The 19,907-nt window shown below is 47.8% G+C and overlaps 15 non-coding genes across 15 annotated transcripts; all 15 read right to left on the bottom strand.

The window, feature by feature from the left end:
* Positions 1–46: 46 nt before the first annotated feature.
* Positions 47–237, bottom strand: LOC142727808 (U2 spliceosomal RNA). Its single transcript, XR_012877272.1, has one exon. It is a non-coding gene; the product is annotated as a U2 spliceosomal RNA (small nuclear RNA).
* Positions 238–1,499: 1,262 nt separating this feature from the next.
* Positions 1,500–1,690, bottom strand: LOC142727807 (U2 spliceosomal RNA). Its single transcript, XR_012877271.1, has one exon. It is a non-coding gene; the product is annotated as a U2 spliceosomal RNA (small nuclear RNA).
* A 1,275-nt stretch (positions 1,691–2,965) lies between these two features.
* LOC142727805 (U2 spliceosomal RNA) lies at positions 2,966–3,156 on the bottom strand. The gene has a single exon (XR_012877270.1). It is a non-coding gene; the product is annotated as a U2 spliceosomal RNA (small nuclear RNA).
* A 1,267-nt stretch (positions 3,157–4,423) lies between these two features.
* Positions 4,424–4,614, bottom strand: LOC142727804 (U2 spliceosomal RNA). Its single transcript, XR_012877269.1, has one exon. It is a non-coding gene; the product is annotated as a U2 spliceosomal RNA (small nuclear RNA).
* Positions 4,615–5,880: 1,266 nt separating this feature from the next.
* LOC142727803 (U2 spliceosomal RNA) lies at positions 5,881–6,071 on the bottom strand. Its single transcript, XR_012877268.1, has one exon. It is a non-coding gene; the product is annotated as a U2 spliceosomal RNA (small nuclear RNA).
* Positions 6,072–7,330: 1,259 nt separating this feature from the next.
* LOC142727802 (U2 spliceosomal RNA) lies at positions 7,331–7,521 on the bottom strand. The gene has a single exon (XR_012877267.1). It is a non-coding gene; the product is annotated as a U2 spliceosomal RNA (small nuclear RNA).
* Positions 7,522–8,789: 1,268 nt separating this feature from the next.
* On the bottom strand, positions 8,790–8,980 carry LOC142727730 (U2 spliceosomal RNA). Its single transcript, XR_012877203.1, has one exon. It is a non-coding gene; the product is annotated as a U2 spliceosomal RNA (small nuclear RNA).
* A 1,268-nt stretch (positions 8,981–10,248) lies between these two features.
* On the bottom strand, positions 10,249–10,439 carry LOC142727716 (U2 spliceosomal RNA). The gene has a single exon (XR_012877191.1). It is a non-coding gene; the product is annotated as a U2 spliceosomal RNA (small nuclear RNA).
* A 1,120-nt stretch (positions 10,440–11,559) lies between these two features.
* Positions 11,560–11,750, bottom strand: LOC142727742 (U2 spliceosomal RNA). Its single transcript, XR_012877214.1, has one exon. It is a non-coding gene; the product is annotated as a U2 spliceosomal RNA (small nuclear RNA).
* A 1,135-nt stretch (positions 11,751–12,885) lies between these two features.
* LOC142727801 (U2 spliceosomal RNA) lies at positions 12,886–13,076 on the bottom strand. The gene has a single exon (XR_012877266.1). It is a non-coding gene; the product is annotated as a U2 spliceosomal RNA (small nuclear RNA).
* Positions 13,077–14,199: 1,123 nt separating this feature from the next.
* Positions 14,200–14,390, bottom strand: LOC142727741 (U2 spliceosomal RNA). The gene has a single exon (XR_012877213.1). It is a non-coding gene; the product is annotated as a U2 spliceosomal RNA (small nuclear RNA).
* Positions 14,391–15,525: 1,135 nt separating this feature from the next.
* Positions 15,526–15,716, bottom strand: LOC142727800 (U2 spliceosomal RNA). The gene has a single exon (XR_012877265.1). It is a non-coding gene; the product is annotated as a U2 spliceosomal RNA (small nuclear RNA).
* Positions 15,717–16,855: 1,139 nt separating this feature from the next.
* On the bottom strand, positions 16,856–17,046 carry LOC142727750 (U2 spliceosomal RNA). The gene has a single exon (XR_012877222.1). It is a non-coding gene; the product is annotated as a U2 spliceosomal RNA (small nuclear RNA).
* A 1,139-nt stretch (positions 17,047–18,185) lies between these two features.
* LOC142727799 (U2 spliceosomal RNA) lies at positions 18,186–18,376 on the bottom strand. The gene has a single exon (XR_012877264.1). It is a non-coding gene; the product is annotated as a U2 spliceosomal RNA (small nuclear RNA).
* Positions 18,377–19,511: 1,135 nt separating this feature from the next.
* Positions 19,512–19,702, bottom strand: LOC142727754 (U2 spliceosomal RNA). Its single transcript, XR_012877225.1, has one exon. It is a non-coding gene; the product is annotated as a U2 spliceosomal RNA (small nuclear RNA).
* Between the last annotated feature and the right edge of the window lie 205 nt (positions 19,703–19,907).

Raw genomic sequence — 19,907 nt, 5'->3', positions numbered from 1 at the left:
AACACAAAAAGCACTTTTGGAATCTGATTTTAGTAAACACATAAGGAAAGGGTGCACCGGTCCTGGAAATACTGCAATACCAGGTCAATGCGTGGAGTGGACAGAGCAAGCTCTATTTCCATCTCCCTGTTCTAAAAATCCATTTAATATATGGTCCCCAGATAGGGGACGTATCAGATATTAAACTGATAAGAACAGATACTACACTTGATCTTAGCCAAAAGGCCGAGAAGCGATAACCCGAACGGGCCGCGCGTTGACCGAGCCTGCCCAATACTGCTGTTCACCCCTTGCAGCGATTCAGCCTACTCCTAGGCAATTCCATGGGGCCCTGCAGGCTCACACACACTCACAGCTACTAAGCGGGAGGTGAATAAAGGCCGGAGAGGAAGCAAGACAGGATTTGCTTCTTTTGCTTGCACCACAATGCAGTGCTGAAAGAGGAGGAATCGACATAAAAACGCCTTCCTGGCAACGCCCAAATGCCCTCCTGCCGTGCAAACACTGGCAGCAGCAGCAGCAGCAGCAGTAAGTGCATGCCCACTGCCACCCCTTCTCCTTTCACACCTTGTATCAGCTTTAATCCAGTCCAGTGCTGCCTGCTGAGCAGCACTGACCAACACTGCCTGGGCCCAGGCTTTTATCTCTGAGGCCCCATTATGATGTCAGAAAGCTGGCTCTGGCTCCTGAGGTCTCCACTATGACACGTGCAAAGTTCCGTCTGAACTTTATATAAGACGGTGCGGCTCAGTCAGTCACTCAGTGTTGCCTGAGAGGGCAACACTGCAACAGCCGGCCCCCAGGCTGTCTTTTTTTTGCACAGCTAGTTGCCTCCAGGAGGCCACAAGAGGGAGACAAGGGACTGCAAAATGGAAAATAGGCATCCACCAACTTTACAGACAACTTGTTCTCCTTGCTCCTACAACCTCCATCCTTGCACAGTTTGTTATTCTTCCAGGTAACATAGTAACAAATCCAAATTGCTGCTCTCTTTGTAGGCAAGCAAGGGTTTGTTGCAACTGCAATTCTTACTTCTTCTTGAAATGTAGGGACCACAGTACATTCCATCACATCCATCTAGTGTACACAGGTAGGTCCATTGTGACGGGCGGGCGGGCTGGCTGCTTTAATGGCTGTTTGCTGTTCCCCTACTCCACTCCACTATTTGACTATGGTGCTGCATAAATCAGTGGCTGGCTCAGGTGCAGCTCTTTAACCTACCTAGGAGGGAGGGCGGAGAGAAGACAAGGAAGGTGAATGAGCTGTTCCAATGTGAAATGCCGGAAACACAGAAACACAGACGACACAAAACAAGAGGTGGCAATGTATTAATTAATTGCATTTAATAAATTAGCTCATTATCACACATGACTGTACAAATGCATTGTCCAACAGGTGTTGAAATAATGGGATTAAAAGGGGAGATCCCATCCGAAAGACAAAAACAATGGCAAACACAAAAAGCACTTTTGGAATCTGATTTTAGTAAACACATAAGGAAAGGGTGCACCGGTCCTGGAAATACTGCAATACCAGGTCAATGCGTGGAGTGGACAGAGCAAGCTCTATTTCCATCTCCCTGTTCTAAAAATCCATTTAATATATGGTCCCCAGATAGGGGACGTATCAGATATTAAACTGATAAGAACAGATACTACACTTGATCTTAGCCAAAAGGCCGAGAAGCGATAACCCGAACGGGCCGCACGTTGACCGAGCCTGCCCAATACTGCTGTTCACCCCTTGCAGCGATTCAGCCTACTCCTAGGCAATTCCATGGGGCCCTGCAGGCTCACACACACTCACAGCTACTAAGCGGGAGGTGAATAAAGGCCGGAGAGGAAGCAAGACAGGATTTGCTTCTTTTGCTTGCACCACAATGCAGTGCTGAAAGAGGAGGAATCGACATAAAAACGCCTTCCTGGCAACGCCCAAATGCCCTCCTGCCGTGCAAACACTGGCAGCAGCAGCAGCAGCAGCAGCAGCAGCAGTAAGTGCATGCCCACTGCCACCCCTTCTCCTTTCACACCTTGTATCAGCTTTAATCCAGTCCAGTGCTGCCTGCTGAGCAGCACTGACCAACACTGCCTGGGCCCAGGCTTTTATCTCTGAGGCCCCATTATGATGTCAGAAAGCTGGCTCTGGCTCCTGAGGTCTCCACTATGACACGTGCAAAGTTCCGTCTGAACTTTATATAAGACGGTGCGGCTCAGTCAGTCACTCAGTGTTGCCTGAGAGGGCAACACTGCAAAAGCCGGCCCCCAGGCTGTCTTTTTTTTGCACAGCTAGTTGCCTCCAGGAGGCCACAAGAGGGAGACAAGGGACTGCAAAATGGAAAATAGGCATCCACCAACTTTACAGACAACTTGTTCTCCTTGCTCCTACAACCTCCATCCTTGCACAGTTTGTTATTCTTCCAGGTAACATAGTAACAAATCCAAATTGCTGCTCTCTTTGTAGGCAAGCAAGGGTTTGTTGCAACTGCAATTCTTACTTCTTCTTGAAATGTAGGGACCACAGTACATTCCATCACATCCATCTAGTGTACACAGGTAGGTCCATTGTGACGGGCGGGCGGGCGGGCTGGCTGCTTTAATGGCTGTTTGCTGTTCCCCTACTCCACTCCACTATTTGACTATGGTGCTGCATCAATCAGTGGCTGGCTCAGGTGCAGCTCTTTAACCTACCTAGGAGGGAGGGCGGAGAGAAGACAAGGAAGGTGAATGAGCTGTTCCAATGTGAAATGCCGGAAACACAGAAACACAGACGACACAAAACAAGAGGTGGCAATGTATTAATTAATTGCATTTAATAAATTAGCTCATTATCACACATGACTGTACAAATGCATTGTCCAACAGGTGTTGAAATAATGGGATTAAAAGGGGAGATCCCATCCGAAAGACAAAAACAATGGCAAACACAAAAAGCACTTTTGGAATCTGATTTTAGTAAACACATAAGGAAAGGGTGCACCGGTCCTGGAAATACTGCAATACCAGGTCAATGCGTGGAGTGGACAGAGCAAGCTCTATTTCCATCTCCCTGTTCTAAAAATCCATTTAATATATGGTCCCCAGATAGGGGACGTATCAGATATTAAACTGATAAGAACAGATACTACACTTGATCTTAGCCAAAAGGCCGAGAAGCGATAACCCGAACGGGCCGCGCGTTGACCGAGCCTGCCCAATACTGCTGTTCACCCCTTGCAGCGATTCAGCCTACTCCTAGGCAATTCCATGGGGCCCTGCAGGCTCACACACACTCACAGCTACGCGGGAGGTGAATAAAGGCCGGAGAGGAAGCAAGACAGGATTTGCTTCTTTTGCTTGCACCACAATGCAGTGCTGAAAGAGGAGGAATCGACATAAAAACGCCTTCCTGGCAACGCCCAAATGCCCTCCTGCCGTGCAAACACTGGCAGCAGCAGCAGCAGCAGCAGTAAGTGCATGCCCACTGCCACCCCTTCTCCTTTCACACCTTGTATCAGCTTTAATCCAGTCCAGTGCTGCCTGCTGAGCAGCACTGACCAACACTGCCTGGGCCCAGGCTTTTATCTCTGAGGCCCCATTATGATGTCAGAAAGCTGGCTCTGGCTCCTGAGGTCTCCACTATGACACGTGCAAAGTTCCGTCTGAACTTTATATAAGACGGTGCAGCTCAGTCAGTCACTCAGTGTTGCCTGAGAGGGCAACACTGCAACAGCCGTCCCCCAGGCTGTCTTTTTTTTGCACAGCTAGTTGCCTCCAGGAGGCCACAAGAGGGAGACAAGGGACTGCAAAATAGAAAATAGGCATCCACCAACTTTACAGACAACTTGTTCTCCTTGCTCCTACAACCTCCATCCTTGCACAGTTTGTTATTCTTCCAGGTAACATAGTAACAAATCCAAATTGCTGCTCTCTTTGTAGGCAAGCAAGGGTTTGTTGCAACTGCAATTCTTACTTCTTCTTGAAATGTAGGGACCACAGTACATTCCATCACATCCATCTAGTGTACACAGGTAGGTCCATTGTGACGGGCGGGCGGGCGGGCGGGCTGGCTGCTTTAATGGCTGTTTGCTGTTCCCCTACTCCACTCCACTATTTGACTATGGTGCTGCATCAATCAGTGGCTGGCTCAGGTGCAGCTCTTTAACCTACCTAGGAGGGAGGGCGGAGAGAAGACAAGGAAGGTGAATGAGCTGTTCCAATGTGAAATGCCGGAAACACAGAAACACAGACGACACAAAACAAGAGGTGGCAATGTATTAATTAATTGCATTTAATAAATTAGCTCATTATCACACATGACTGTACAAATGCATTGTCCAACAGGTGTTGAAATAATGGGATTAAAAGGGGAGATCCCATCCGAAAGACAAAAACAATGGCAAACACAAAAAGCACTTTTGGAATCTGATTTTAGTAAACACATAAGGAAAGGGTGCACCGGTCCTGGAAATACTGCAATACCAGGTCAATGCGTGGAGTGGACAGAGCAAGCTCTATTTCCATCTCCCTGTTCTAAAAATCCATTTAATATATGGTCCCCAGATAGGGGACGTATCAGATATTAAACTGATAAGAACAGATACTACACTTGATCTTAGCCAAAAGGCCGAGAAGCGATAACCCGAACGGGCCGCGCGTTGACCGAGCCTGCCCAGTACTGCTGTTCACCCCTTGCAGCGATTCAGCCTACTCCTAGGCAATTCCATGGGGCCCTGCAGGCTCACACACACTCACAGCTACTAAGCGGGAGGTGAATAAAGGCCGGAGAGGAAGCAAGACAGGATTTGCTTCTTTTGCTTGCACCACAATGCAGTGCTGAAAGAGGAGGAATCGACATAAAAACGCCTTCCTGGCAACGCCCAAATGCCCTCCTGCCGTGCAAACACTGGCAGCAGCAGCAGCAGCAGCAGTAAGTGCATGCCCACTGCCACCCCTTCTCCTTTCACACCTTGTATCAGCTTTAATCCAGTCCAGTGCTGCCTGCTGAGCAGCACTGACCAACACTGCCTGGGCCCAGGCTTTTATCTCTGAGGCCCCATTATGATGTCAGAAAGCTGGCTCTGGCTCCTGAGGTCTCCACTATGACACGTGCAAAGTTCCGTCTGAACTTTATATAAGACGGTGCGGCTCAGTCAGTCACTCAGTGTTGCCTGAGAGGGCAACACTGCAACAGCCAGCCCCCAGGCTGTCTTTTTTTTGCACAGCTAGTTGCCTCCAGGAGGCCACAAGAGGGAGACAAGGGACTGCAAAATGGAAAATAGGCATCCACCAACTTTACAGACAACTTGTTCTCCTTGTTCCTACAACCTCCATCCTTGCACAGTTTGTTATTCTTCCAGGTAACATAGTAACAAATCCAAATTGCTGCTCTCTTTGTAGGCAAGCAAGGGTTTGTTGCAACTGCAATTCTTACTTCTTCTTGAAATGTAGGGACCACAGTACATTCCATCACATCCATCTAGTGTACACAGGTAGGTCCATTGTGACGGGCGGGCGGGCGGGCTGGCTGCTTTAATGGCTGTTTGCTGTTCCCCTACTCCACTCCACTATTTGACTATGGTGCTGCATCAATCAGTGGCTGGCTCAGGTGCAGCTCTTTAACCTACCTAGGAGGGAGGGCGGAGAGAAGACAAGGAAGGTGAATGAGCTGTTCCAATGTGAAATGCCGGAAACACAGAAACACAGACGACACAAAACAAGAGGTGGCAATGTATTAATTAATTGCATTTAATAAATTAGCTCATTATCACACATGACTGTACAAATGCATTGTCCAACAGGTGTTGAAATAATGGGATTAAAAGGGGAGATCCCATCCGAAAGACAAAAACAATGGCAAACACAAAAAGCACTTTTGGAATCTGATTTTAGTAAACACATAAGGAAAGGGTGCACCGGTCCTGGAAATACTGCAATACCAGGTCAATGCGTGGAGTGGACAGAGCAAGCTCTATTTCCATCTCCCTGTTCTAAAAATCCATTTAATATATGGTCCCCAGATAGGGGACGTATCAGATATTAAACTGATAAGAACAGATACTACACTTGATCTTAGCCAAAAGGCCGAGAAGCGATAACCCGAACGGGCCGCGCGTTGACCGAGCCTGCCCAATACTGCTGTTCACCCCTTGCAGCGATTCAGCCTACTCCTAGGCAATTCCATGGGGCCCTGCAGGCTCACACACACTCACAGCTACTAAGCGGGAGGTGAATAAAGGCCGGAGAGGAAGCAAGACAGGATTTGCTTCTTTTGCTTGCACCACAATGCAGTGCTGAAAGAGGAGGAATCGACATAAAAACGCCTTCCTGGCAACGCCCAAATGCCCTCCTGCCGTGCAAACACTGGCAGCAGCAGCAGCAGCAGTAAGTGCATGCCCACTGCCACCCCTTCTCCTTTCACACCTTGTATCAGCTTTAATCCAGTCCAGTGCTGCCTGCTGAGCAGCACTGACCAAAACTGCCTGGGCCCAGGCTTTTATCTCTGAGGCCCCATTATGATGTCAGAAAGCTTGCTCTGGCTCCTGAGGTCTCCACTATGACACGTGCAAAGTTCCGTCTGAACTTTATATAAGACGGTGCGGCTCAGTCAGTCACTCAGTGTTGCCTGAGAGGGCAACACTGCAACAGCCGGCCCCCAGGCTGTCTTTTTTTTGCACAGCTAGTTGCCTCCAGGAGGCCACAAGAGGGAGACAAGGGACTGCAAAATGGAAAATAGGCATCCACCAACTTTACAGACAACTTGTTCTCCTTGCTCCTACAACCTCCATCCTTGCACAGTTTGTTATTCTTCCAGGTAACATAGTAACAAATCCAAATTGCTGCTCTCTTTGTAGGCAAGCAAGGGTTTGTTGCAACTGCAATTCTTACTTCTTCTTGAAATGTAGGGACCACAGTACATTCCATCACATCCATCTAGTGTACACAGGTAGGTCCATTGTGACGGGCGGGCGGGCTGGCTGCTTTAATGGCTGTTTGCTGTTCCCCTACTCCACTCCACTATTTGACTATGGTGCTGCATAAATCAGTGGCTGGCTCAGGTGCAGCTCTTTAACCTACCTAGGAGGGAGGGCGGAGAGAAGACAAGGAAGGTGAATGAGCTGTTCCAATGTGAAATGCCGGAAACACAGAAACACAGACGACACAAAACAAGAGGTGGCAATGTATTAATTAATTGCATTTAATAAATTAGCTCATTATCACACATGACTGTACAAATGCATTGTCCAACAGGTGTTGAAATAATGGGATTAAAAGGGGAGATCCCATCCGAAAGACAAAAACAATGGCAAACACAAAAAGCACTTTTGGAATCTGATTTTAGTAAACACATAAGGAAAGGGTGCACCGGTCCTGGAAATACTGCAATACCAGGTCAATGCGTGGAGTGGACAGAGCAAGCTCTATTTCCATCTCCCTGTTCTAAAAATCCATTTAATATATGGTCCCCAGATAGGGGACGTATCAGATATTAAACTGATAAGAACAGATACTACACTTGATCTTAGCCAAAAGGCCGAGAAGCGATAACCCGAACGGGCCGCGCGTTGACCGAGCCTGCCCAATACTGCTGTTCACCCCTTGCAGCGATTCAGCCTACTCCTAGGCAATTCCATGGGGCCCTGCAGGCTCACACACACTCACAGCTACTAAGCGGGAGGTGAATAAAGGCCGGAGAGGAAGCAAGACAGGATTTGCTTCTTTTGCTTGCACCACAATGCAGTGCTGAAAGAGGAGGAATCGACATAAAAACGCCTTCCTGGCAACGCCCAAATGCCCTCCTGCCGTGCAAACACTGGCAGCAGCAGCAGCAGCAGCAGCAGCAGTAAGTGCATGCCCACTGCCACCCCTTCTCCTTTCACACCTTGTATCAGCTTTAATCCAGTCCAGTGCTGCCTGCTGAGCAGCACTGACCAACACTGCCTGGGCCCAGGCTTTTATCTCTGAGGCCCCATTATGATGTCAGAAAGCTGGCTCTGGCTCCTGAGGTCTCCACTATGACACGTGCAAAGTTCCGTCTGAACTTTATATAAGACGGTGCGGCTCAGTCAGTCACTCAGTGTTGCCTGAGAGGGCAACACTGCAACAGCCGGCCCCCAGGCTGTCTTTTTTTTGCACAGCTAGTTGCCTCCAGGAGGCCACAAGAGGGAGACAAGGGACTGCAAAATAGAAAATAGGCATCCACCAACTTTACAGACAACTTGTTCTCCTTGCTCCTACAACCTCCATCCTTGCACAGTTTGTTATTCTTCCAGGTAACATAGTAACAAATCCAAATTGCTGCTCTCTTTGTAGGCAAGCAAGGGTTTGTTGCAACTGCAATTCTTACTTCTTCTTGAAATGTAGGGACCACAGTACATTCCATCACATCCATCTAGTGTACACAGGTAGGTCCATTGTGACGGGCGGGCGGGCTGGCTGCTTTAATGGCTGTTTGCTGTTCCCCTACTCCACTCCACTATTTGACTATGGTGCTGCATAAATCAGTGGCTGGCTCAGGTGCAGCTCTTTAACCTACCTAGGAGGGAGGGCGGAGAGAAGACAAGGAAGGTGAATGAGCTGTTCCAATGTGAAATGCCGGAAACACAGAAACACAGACGACACAAAACAAGAGGTGGCAATGTATTAATTAATTGCATTTAATAAATTAGCTCATTATCACACATGACTGTACAAATGCATTGTCCAACAGGTGTTGAAATAATGGGATTAAAAGGGGAGATCCCATCCGAAAGACAAAAACAATGGCAAACACAAAAAGCACTTTTGGAATCTGATTTTAGTAAACACATAAGGAAAGGGTGCACCGGTCCTGGAAATACTGCAATACCAGGTCAATGCGTGGAGTGGACAGAGCAAGCTCTATTTCCATCTCCCTGTTCTAAAAATCCATTTAACATATGGTCCCCAGATAGGGGACGTATCAGATATTAAACTGATAAGAACAGATACTACACTTGATCTTAGCCAAAAGGCCGAGAAGCGATAACCCGAACGGGCCGCACGTTGACCGAGCCTGCCCAATACTGCTGTTCACCCCTTGCAGCGATTCAGCCTACTCCTAGGCAATTCCATGGGGCCCTGCAGGCTCACACACACTCACAGCTACTAAGCGGGAGGTGAATAAAGGCCGGAGAGGAAGCAAGACAGGATTTGCTTCTTTTGCTTGCACCACAATGCAGTGCTGAAAGAGGAGGAATCGACATAAAAACGCCTTCCTGGCAACGCCCAAATGCCCTCCTGCCGTGCAAACACTGGCAGCAGCAGCAGCAGCAGCAGCAGCAGTAAGTGCATGCCCACTGCCACCCCTTCTCCTTTCACACCTTGTATCAGCTTTAATCCAGTCCAGTGCTGCCTGCTGAGCAGCACTGACCAACACTGCCTGGGCCCAGGCTTTTATCTCTGAGGCCCCATTATGATGTCAGAAAGCTGGCTCTGGCTCCTGAGGTCTCCACTATGACACGTGCAAAGTTCCGTCTGAACTTTATATAAGACGGTGCGGCTCAGTCAGTCACTCAGTGTTGCCTGAGAGGGCAACACTGCAACAGCCGGCCCCCAGGCTGTCTTTTTTTTGCACAGCTAGTTGCCTCCAGGAGGCCACAAGAGGGAGACAAGGGACTGCAAAATGGAAAATAGGCATCCACCAACTTTACAGACAACTTGTTCTCCTTGCTCCTACAACCTCCATCCTTGCACAGTTTGTTATTCTTCCAGGTAACATAGTAACAAATCCAAATTGCTGCTCTCTTTGTAGGCAAGCAAGGGTTTGTTGCAACTGCAATTCTTACTTCTTCTTGAAATGTAGGGACCACAGTACATTCCATCACATCCATCTAGTGTACACAGGTAGGTCCATTGTGACGGGCGGGCGGGCTGGCTGCTTTAATGGCTGTTTGCTGTTCCCCTACTCCACTCCACTATTTGACTATGGTGCTGCATCAATCAGTGGCTGGCTCAGTTGCAGCTCTTTAACCTACCTAGGAGGGAGGGCGGAGAGAAGACAAGGAAGGTGAATGAGCTGTTCCAATGTGAAATGCCGGAAACACAGAAACACAGACGACACAAAACAAGAGGTGGCAATGTATTAATTAATTGCATTTAATAAATTAGCTCATTATCACACATGACTGTACAAATGCATTGTCCAACAGGTGTTGAAATAATGGGATTAAAAGGGGAGATCCCATCCGAAAGACAAAAACAATGGCAAACACAAAAAGCACTTTTGGAATCTGATTTTAGTAAACACATAAGGAAAGGGTGCACCGGTCCTGGAAATACTGCAATACCAGGTCAATGCGTGGAGTGGACAGAGCAAGCTCTATTTCCATCTCCCTTTTCTAAAAATCCATTTAATATATGGTCCCCAGATAGGGGACGTATCAGATATTAAACTGATAAGAACAGATACTACACTTGATCTTAGCCAAAAGGCCGAGAAGCGATAACCCGAACGTGCCGCGCGTTTTGCTTCTTTTACTTGCACCACCATGCAGTGCTGAAAGAGGAGGAATCGACATAAAAACGCCTTCCTGGCAACGCCCAAATGCCCTCCTGCCGTGCAAACACTGGCAGCAGCAGCAGCAGCAGCAGCAGTAAGTGCATGCCCACTGCCACCCCTTCTCCTTTCACACCTTGTATCAGCTTTAATCCAGTCCAGTGCTGCCTGCTGAGCAGCACTGACCAACACTGCCTGGGCCCAGGCTTTTATCTCTGAGGCCCCATTATGATGTCAGAAAGCTGGCTCTGGCTCCTGAGGTCTCCACTATGACACGTGCAAAGTTCCGTCTGAACTTTATATAAGACGGTGCGGCTCAGTCAGTCACTCAGTGTTGCCTGAGAGGGCAACACTGCAACAGCCGGCCCCCAGGCTGTCTTTTTTTTGCACAGCTAGTTGCCTCCAGGAGGCCACAAGAGGGAGACAAGGGACTGCAAAATGGAAAATAGGCATCCACCAACTTTACAGACAACTTGTTCTCCTTGCTCCTACAACCTCCATCCTTGCACAGTTTGTTATTCTTCCAGGTAACATAGTAACAAATCCAAATTGCTGCTCTCTTTGTAGGCAAGCAAGGGTTTGTTGCAACTGCAATTCTTACTTCTTCTTGAAATGTAGGGACCACAGTACATTCCATCACATCCATCTAGTGTACACAGGTAGGTCCATTGTGACGGGCGGGCGGGCTGGCTGCTTTAATGGCTGTTTGCTGTTCCCCTACTCCACTCCACTATTTGACTATGGTGCTGCATCAATCAGTGGCTGGCTCAGTTGCAGCTCTTTAACCTACCTAGGAGGGAGGGCGGAGAGAAGACAAGGAAGGTGAATGAGCTGTTCCAATGTGAAATGCCGGAAACACAGAAACACAGACGACACAAAACAAGAGGTGGCAATGTATTAATTAATTGCATTTAATAAATTAGCTCATTATCACACATGACTGTACAAATGCATTGTCCAACAGGTGTTGAAATAATGGGATTAAAAGGGGAGATCCCATCCGAAAGACAAAAACAATGGCAAACACAAAAAGCACTTTTGGAATCTGATTTTAGTAAACACATAAGGAAAGGGTGCACCGGTCCTGGAAATACTGCAATACCAGGTCAATGCGTGGAGTGGACAGAGCAAGCTCTATTTCCATCTCCCTTTTCTAAAAATCCATTTAATATATGGCCCCCAGATAGGGGACGTATCAGATATTAAACTGATAAGAACAGATACTACACTTGATCTTAGCCAAAAGGCCGAGAAGCGATAACCCGAACGTGCCGCGCGTTTTGCTTCTTTTACTTGCACCACCATGCAGTGCTGAAAGAGGAGGAATCGACATAAAAACGCCTTCCTGGCAACGACCAAATGCCCTCCTGCCGTGCAAACACTGGCAGCAGCAGCAGCAGCAGCAGCAGCAGTAAGTGCATGCCCACTGCCACCCCTTCTCCTTTCACACCTTGTATCAGCTTTAATCCAGTCCAGTGCTGCCTGCTGAGCAGCACTGACCAACACTGCCTGGGCCCAGGCTTTTATCTCTGAGGCCCCATTATGATGTCAGAAAGCTGGCTCTGGCTCCTGAGGTCTCCACTATGACACGTGCAAAGTTCCGTCTGAACTTTATATAAGACGGTGCGGCTCAGTCAGTCACTCAGTGTTGCCTGAGAGGGCAACACTGCAACAGCCGGCCCCCAGGCTGTCTTTTTTTTGCACAGCTAGTTGCCTCCAGGAGGCCACAAGAGGGAGACAAGGGACTGCAAAATGGAAAATAGGCATCCACCAACTTTACAGACAACTTGTTCTCCTTGCTCCTACAACCTCCATCCTTGCACAGTTTGTTATTCTTCCAGGTAACATAGTAACAAATCCAAATTTCTGCTCTCTTTGTAGGCAAGCAAGGGTTTGTTGCAACTGCAATTCTTACTTCTTCTTGAAATGTAGGGACCACAGTACATTCCATCACATCCATCTAGTGTACACAGGTAGGTCCATTGTGACGGGCGGGCGGGCGGGCGGGCGGGCTGGCTGCTTTAATGGCTGTTTGCTGTTCCCCTACTCCACTCCACTATTTGACTATGGTGCTGCATCAATCAGTGGCTGGCTCAGATGCAGCTCTTTAATCTACCTAGGAGGGAGGGCGGAGAGAAGACAAGGAAGGTGAATGAGCTGTTCCAATGTGAAATGCCGGAAACACAGAAACACAGACGACACAAAACAAGAGGTGGCAATGTATTAATTAATTGCATTTAATAAATTAGCTCATTATCACACATGACTGTACAAATGCATTGTCCAACAGGTGTTGAAATAATGGGATTAAAAGGGGAGATCCCATCCGAAAGACAAAAACAATGGCAAACACAAAAAGCACTTTTGGAATCTGATTTTAGTAAACACATAAGGAAAGGGTGCACCGGTCCTGGAAATACTGCAATACCAGGTCAATGCGTGGAGTGGACAGAGCAAGCTCTATTTCCATCTCCCTGTTCTAAAAATCCATTTAATATATGGTCCCCAGATAGGGGACGTATCAGATATTAAACTGATAAGAACAGATACTACACTTGATCTTAGCCAAAAGGCCGAGAAGCGATAACCCGAACGTGCCGCGCGTTTTGCTTATTTTGCTTGCACCACAATGCAGTGCTGAAAGAGGAGGAATCGACATAAAAACGCCTTCCTGGCAACGCCCAAATGCCCTCCTGCCGTGCAAACACTGGCAGCAGCAGCAGCAGCAGCAGCAGCAGTAAGTGCATGCCCACTGCCACCCCTTCTCCTTTCACACCTTGTATCAGCTTTAATCCAGTCCAGTGCTGCCTGCTGAGCAGCACTGACCAACACTGCCTGGGCCCAGGCTTTTATCTCTGAGGCCCCATTATGATGTCAGAAAGCTGGCTCTGGCTCCTGAGGTCTCCACTATGACACGTGCAAAGTTCCGTCTGAACTTTATATAAGACGGTGCGGCTCAGTCAGTCACTCAGTGTTGCCTGAGAGGGCAACACTGCAACAGCCGGCCCCCAGGCTGTCTTTTTTTTGCACAGCTAGTTGCCTCCAGGAGGCCACAAGAGGGAGACAAGGGACTGCAAAATGGAAAATAGGCATCCACCAACTTTACAGAAAACTTGTTCTCCTTGCTCCTACAACCTCCATCCTTGCACAGTTTGTTATTCTTCCAGGTAACATAGTAACAAATCCAAATTGCTGCTCTCTTTGTAGGCAAGCAAGGGTTTGTTGCAACTGCAATTCTTACTTCTTCTTGAAATGTAGGGACCACAGTACATTCCATCACATCCATCTAGTGTACACAGGTAGGTCCATTGTGACGGGCGGGCGGGCTGGCTGCTTTAATGGCTGTTTGCTGTTCCCCTACTCCACTCCACTATTTGACTATGGTGCTGCATCAATCAGTGGCTGGCTCAGTTGCAGCTCTTTAACCTACCTAGGAGGGAGGGCGGAGAGAAGACAAGGAAGGTGAATGAGCTGTTCCAATGTGAAATGCCGGAAACACAGAAACACAGACGACACAAAACAAGAGGTGGCAATGTATTAATTAATTGCATTTAATAAATTAGCTCATTATCACACATGACTGTACAAATGCATTGTCCAACAGGTGTTGAAATAATGGGATTAAAAGGGGAGATCCCATCCGAAAGACAAAAACAATGGCAAACACAAAAAGCACTTTTGGAATCTGATTTTAGTAAACACATAAGGAAAGGGTGCACCGGTCCTGGAAATACTGCAATACCAGGTCAATGCGTGGAGTGGACAGAGCAAGCTCTATTTCCATCTCCCTTTTCTAAAAATCCATTTAATATATGGCCCCCAGATAGGGGACGTATCAGATATTAAACTGATAAGAACAGATACTACACTTGATCTTAGCCAAAAGGCCGAGAAGCGATAACCCGAACGTGCCGCGCGTTTTGCTTCTTTTACTTGCACCACCATGCAGTGCTGAAAGAGGAGGAATCGACATAAAAACGCCTTCCTGGCAACGACCAAATGCCCTCCTGCCGTGCAAACACTGGCAGCAGCAGCAGCAGCAGCAGCAGCAGTAAGTGCATGCCCACTGCCACCCCTTCTCCTTTCACACCTTGTATCAGCTTTAATCCAGTCCAGTGCTGCCTGCTGAGCAGCACTGACCAACACTGCCTGGGCCCAGGCTTTTATCTCTGAGGCCCCATTATGATGTCAGAAAGCTGGCTCTGGCTCCTGAGGTCTCCACTATGACACGTGCAAAGTTCCGTCTGAACTTTATATAAGACGGTGCGGCTCAGTCAGTCACTCAGTGTTGCCTGAGAGGGCAACACTGCAACAGCCGGCCCCCAGGCTGTCTTTTTTTTGCACAGCTAGTTGCCTCCAGGAGGCCACAAGAGGGAGACAAGGGACTGCAAAATGGAAAATAGGCATCCACCAACTTTACAGACAACTTGTTCTCCTTGCTCCTACAACCTCCATCCTTGCACAGTTTGTTATTCTTCCAGGTAACATAGTAACAAATCCAAATTTCTGCTCTCTTTGTAGGCAAGCAAGGGTTTGTTGCAACTGCAATTCTTACTTCTTCTTGAAATGTAGGGACCACAGTACATTCCATCACATCCATCTAGTGTACACAGGTAGGTCCATTGTGACGGGCGGGCGGGCGGGCGGGCGGGCTGGCTGCTTTAATGGCTGTTTGCTGTTCCCCTACTCCACTCCACTATTTGACTATGGTGCTGCATCAATCAGTGGCTGGCTCAGATGCAGCTCTTTAATCTACCTAGGAGGGAGGGCGGAGAGAAGACAAGGAAGGTGAATGAGCTGTTCCAATGTGAAATGCCGGAAACACAGAAACACAGACGACACAAAACAAGAGGTGGCAATGTATTAATTAATTGCATTTAATAAATTAGCTCATTATCACACATGACTGTACAAATGCATTGTCCAACAGGTGTTGAAATAATGGGATTAAAAGGGGAGATCCCATCCGAAAGACAAAAACAATGGCAAACACAAAAAGCACTTTTGGAATCTGATTTTAGTAAACACATAAGGAAAGGGTGCACCGGTCCTGGAAATACTGCAATACCAGGTCAATGCGTGGAGTGGACAGAGCAAGCTCTATTTCCATCTCCCTGTTCTAAAAATCCATTTAATATATGGTCCCCAGATAGGGGACGTATCAGATATTAAACTGATAAGAACAGATACTACACTTGATCTTAGCCAAAAGGCCGAGAAGCGATAACCCGAACGTGCCGCGCGTTTTGCTTATTTTGCTTGCACCACAATGCAGTGCTGAAAGAGGAGGAATCGACATAAAAACGCCTTCCTGGCAACGCCCAAATGCCCTCCTGCCGTGCAAACACTGGCAGCAGCAGCAGCAGCAGCAGCAGCAGTAAGTGCATGCCCACTGCCACCCCTTCTCCTTTCACACCTTGTATCAGCTTTAATCCAGTCCAGTGCTGCCTGCTGAGCAGCACTGACCAACACTGCCTGGGCCCAGGCTTTTATCTCTGAGGCCCCATTATGATGTCAGAAAGCTGGCTCTGGCTCCTGAGGTCTCCACTATGACACGTGCAAAGTTCCGTCTGAACTTTATATAAGACGGTGCGGCTCAGTCAGTCACTCAGTGTTGCCTGAGAGGGCAACACTGCAACAGCCGGCCCCCAGGCTGTCTTTTTTTTGCACAGCTAGTTGCCTCCAGGAGGCCACAAGAGGGAGACAAGGGACTGCAAAATGGAAAATAGGCATCCACCAACTTTACAGAAAACTTGTTCTCCTTGCTCCTACAACCTCCATCCTTGCACAGTTTGTTATTCTTCCAGGTAACATAGTAACAAATCCAAATTGCTGCTCTCTTTGTAGGCAAGCAAGGGTTTGTTGCAACTGCAATTCTTACTTCTTCTTGAAATGTAGGGACCACAGTACATTCCATCACATCCATCTAGTGTACACAGGTAGGTCCATTGTGACGGGCAGGCGGGCGGGCGGGCGGGCGGGCTGGCTGCTTTAATGGCTGTTTGCTGTTCCCCTACTCCACTCCACTATTTGACTATGGTGCTGCATCAATCAGTGGCTGGCTCAGGTGCAGCTCTTTAACCTACCTAGGAGGGAGGGCGGAGAGAAGACAAGGAAGGTGAATGAGCTGTTCCAATGTGAAATGCCGGAAACACAGAAACACAGACGACACAAAACAAGAGGTGGCAATGTATTAATTAATTGCATTTAATAAATTAGCTCATTATCACACATGACTGTACAAATGCATTGTCCAACAGGTGTTGAAATAATGGGATTAAAAGGGGAGATCCCATCCGAAAGACAAAAACAATGGCAAACACAAAAAGCACTTTTGGAATCTGATTTTAGTAAACACATAAGGAAAGGGTGCACCTGTCCTGGAAATACTGCAATACCAGGTCAATGCGTGGAGTGGACAGAGCAAGCTCTATTTCCATCTCCCTGTTCTAAAAATCCATTTAATATATGGTCCCCAGATAGGGGACGTATCAGATATTAAACTGATAAGAACAGATACTACACTTGATCTTAGCCAAAAGGCCGAGAAGCGATAACCCGAACGTGCCGCGCGTTTTGCTTATTTTGCTTGCACCACAATGCAGTGCTGAAAGAGGAGGAATCGACATAAAAACGCCTTCCTGGCAACGCCCAAATGCCCTCCTGCCGTGCAAACACTGGCAGCAGCAGCAGCAGCAGCAGCAGCAGCAGCAGCAGCAGTAAGTGCATGCCCACTGCCACCCCTTCTCCTTTCACACCTTGTATCAGCTTTAATCCAGTCCAGTGCTGCCTGCTGAGCAGCACTGACCAACACTGCCTGGGCCCAGGCTTTTATCTCTGAGGCCCCATTATGATGTCAGAAAGCTGGCTCTGGCTCCTGAGGTCTCCACTATGACACGTGCAAAGTTCCGTCTGAACTTTATATAAGACGGTGCGGCTCAGTCAGTCACTCAGTGTTGCCTGAGAGGGTAACACTGCAACAGCCGGCCCCCAGGCTGTCTTTTTTTTGCACAGCTAGTTGCCTCCAGGAGGCCACAAGAGGGAGACAAGGGACTGCAAAATGGAAAATAGGCATCCACCAACTTTACAGACAACTTGTTCTCCTTGCTCCTACAACCTCCATCCTTGCACAGTTTGTTATTCTTCCAGGTAACATAGTAACAAATCCAAATTGCTGCTCTCTTTGTAGGCAAGCAAGGGTTTGTTGCAACTGCAATTCTTACTTCTTCTTGAAATGTAGGGACCACAGTACATTCCATTACATCCATCTAGTGTACACAGGTAGGTCCATTGTGACGAGCGGGCGGGCGGGCTGGCTGCTTTAATGGCTGTTTGCTGTTCCCCTACTCCACTCCACTATTTGACTATGGTGCTGCATCAATCAGTGGCTGGCTCAGGTGCAGCTCTTTAACCTACCTAGGAGGGAGGGCGGAGAGAAGACAAGGAAGGTGAATGAGCTGTTCCAATGTGAAATGCCGGACACACAGAAACACAGACGACACAAAACAAGAGGTGGCAATGTATTAATTAATTGCATTTAATAAATTAGCTCATTATCACACATGATTGTACAAATGCATTGTCCAACAGGTGTTGAAATAATGGGATTAAAAGGGGAGATCCCATCCGAAAGACAAAAACAATGGCAAACACAAAAAGCACTTTTGGAATCTGATTTTAGTAAACACATAAGGAAAGGGTGCACCGGTCCTGGAAATACTGCAATACCAGGTCAATGCGTGGAGTGGACAGAGCAAGCTCTATTTCCATCTCCCTGTTCTAAAAATCCATTTAATATATGGTCCCCAGATAGGGGACGTATCAGATATTAAACTGATAAGAACAGATACTACACTTGATCTTAGCCAAAAGGCCGAGAAGCGATAACCCGAACGTGCCGCGCGTTTTGCTTCTTTTGCTTGCACCACAATGCAGTGCTGAAAGAGGAGGAATCGACATAAAAACGCCTTCCTGGCAACGCCCAAATGCCCTCCTGCCGTGCAAACACTGGCAGCAGCAGCAGCAGCAGCAGCAGCAGTAAGTGCATGCCCACTGCCACCCCTTCTCCTTTCACACCTTGTATCAGCTTTAATCCAGTCCAGTGCTGCCTGCTGAGCAGCACTGACCAACACTGCCTGGGCCCAGGCTTTTATCTCTGAGGCCCCATTATGATGTCAGAAAGCTGGCTCTGGCTCCTGAGGTCTCCACTATGACACGTGCAAAGTTCCGTCTGAACTTTATATAAGACGGTGCGGCTCAGTCAGTCACTCAGTGTTGCCTGAGAGGGCAACACTGCAACAGCCGGCCCCCAGGCTGTCTTTTTTTTGCACAGCTAGTTGCCTCCAGTAGGACACAAGAGGGAGACAAGGGACTGCAAAATGGAAAATAAGCATCCACCAACTTTACAGACAACTTGTTCTCCTTGCTCCTACAACCTCCATCCTTGCACAGTTTGTTATTCTTCCAGGTAACATAGTAACAAATCCAAATTGCTGCTCTCTTTGTAGGCAAGCAAGGGTTTGTTGCAACTGCAATTCTTACTTCTTCTTGAAATGTAGGGACCACAGTACATTCCATCACATCCATCTAGTGTACACAGGTAGGTCCATTGTGACGGGCGGGCGGGCGGGCGGGCGGGCTGGCTGCTTTAATAGCTGTTTGCTGTTCCCCTACTCCACTCCACTATTTGACTATGGTGCTGCATCAATCAGTGGCTGGCTCAGGTGCAGCTCTTTAACCTACCTAGGAGGGAGGGCGGAGAGAAGACAAGGAAGGTGAATGAGCTGTTCCAATGTGAAATGCCGGAAACACAGAAACACAGACGACACAAAACAAGAGGTGGCAATGTATTAATTAATTGCATTTAATAAATTAGCTCATTATCACACATGACTGTACAAATGCATTGTCCAACAGGTGTTGAAATAATGGGATTAAAAGGGGAGATCCCATCCGAAAGACAAAAACAATGGCAAACACAAAAAGCACTTTTGGAATCTGATTTTAGTAAACACATAAGGAAAGGGTGCACCGGTCCTGGAAATACTGCAATACCAGGTCAATGCGTGGAGTGGACAGAGCAAGCTCTATTTCCATCTCCCTGTTCTAAAAATCCATTTAATATATGGTCCCCAGATAGGGGACGTATCAGATATTAAACTGATAAGAACAGATACTACACTTGATCTTAACCAAAAGGCCGAGAAGCGATAACCCGAACGTGCCGCGCGTTTTGCTTCTTTTGCTTGCACCACAATGCAGTGCTGAAAGAGGAGGAATCTACATAAAAACGCCTTCCTGGCAACGCCCAAATGCCCTCCTGCCGTGCAAACACTGGCAGCAGCAGCAGCAGCAGTAAGTGCATGCCCACTGCCACCCCTTCTCCTTTCACACCTTGTATCAGCTTTAATCCAGTC

Source organism: Rhinoderma darwinii, unplaced genomic scaffold (assembly GCF_050947455.1).
Source record: "Rhinoderma darwinii isolate aRhiDar2 unplaced genomic scaffold, aRhiDar2.hap1 Scaffold_649, whole genome shotgun sequence".
NCBI lineage: Eukaryota > Metazoa > Chordata > Amphibia > Anura > Rhinodermatidae > Rhinoderma > Rhinoderma darwinii.
Note: the sequence above shows the minus strand (reverse complement) of the source record. Positions and strands in the feature narration are given on the sequence as shown.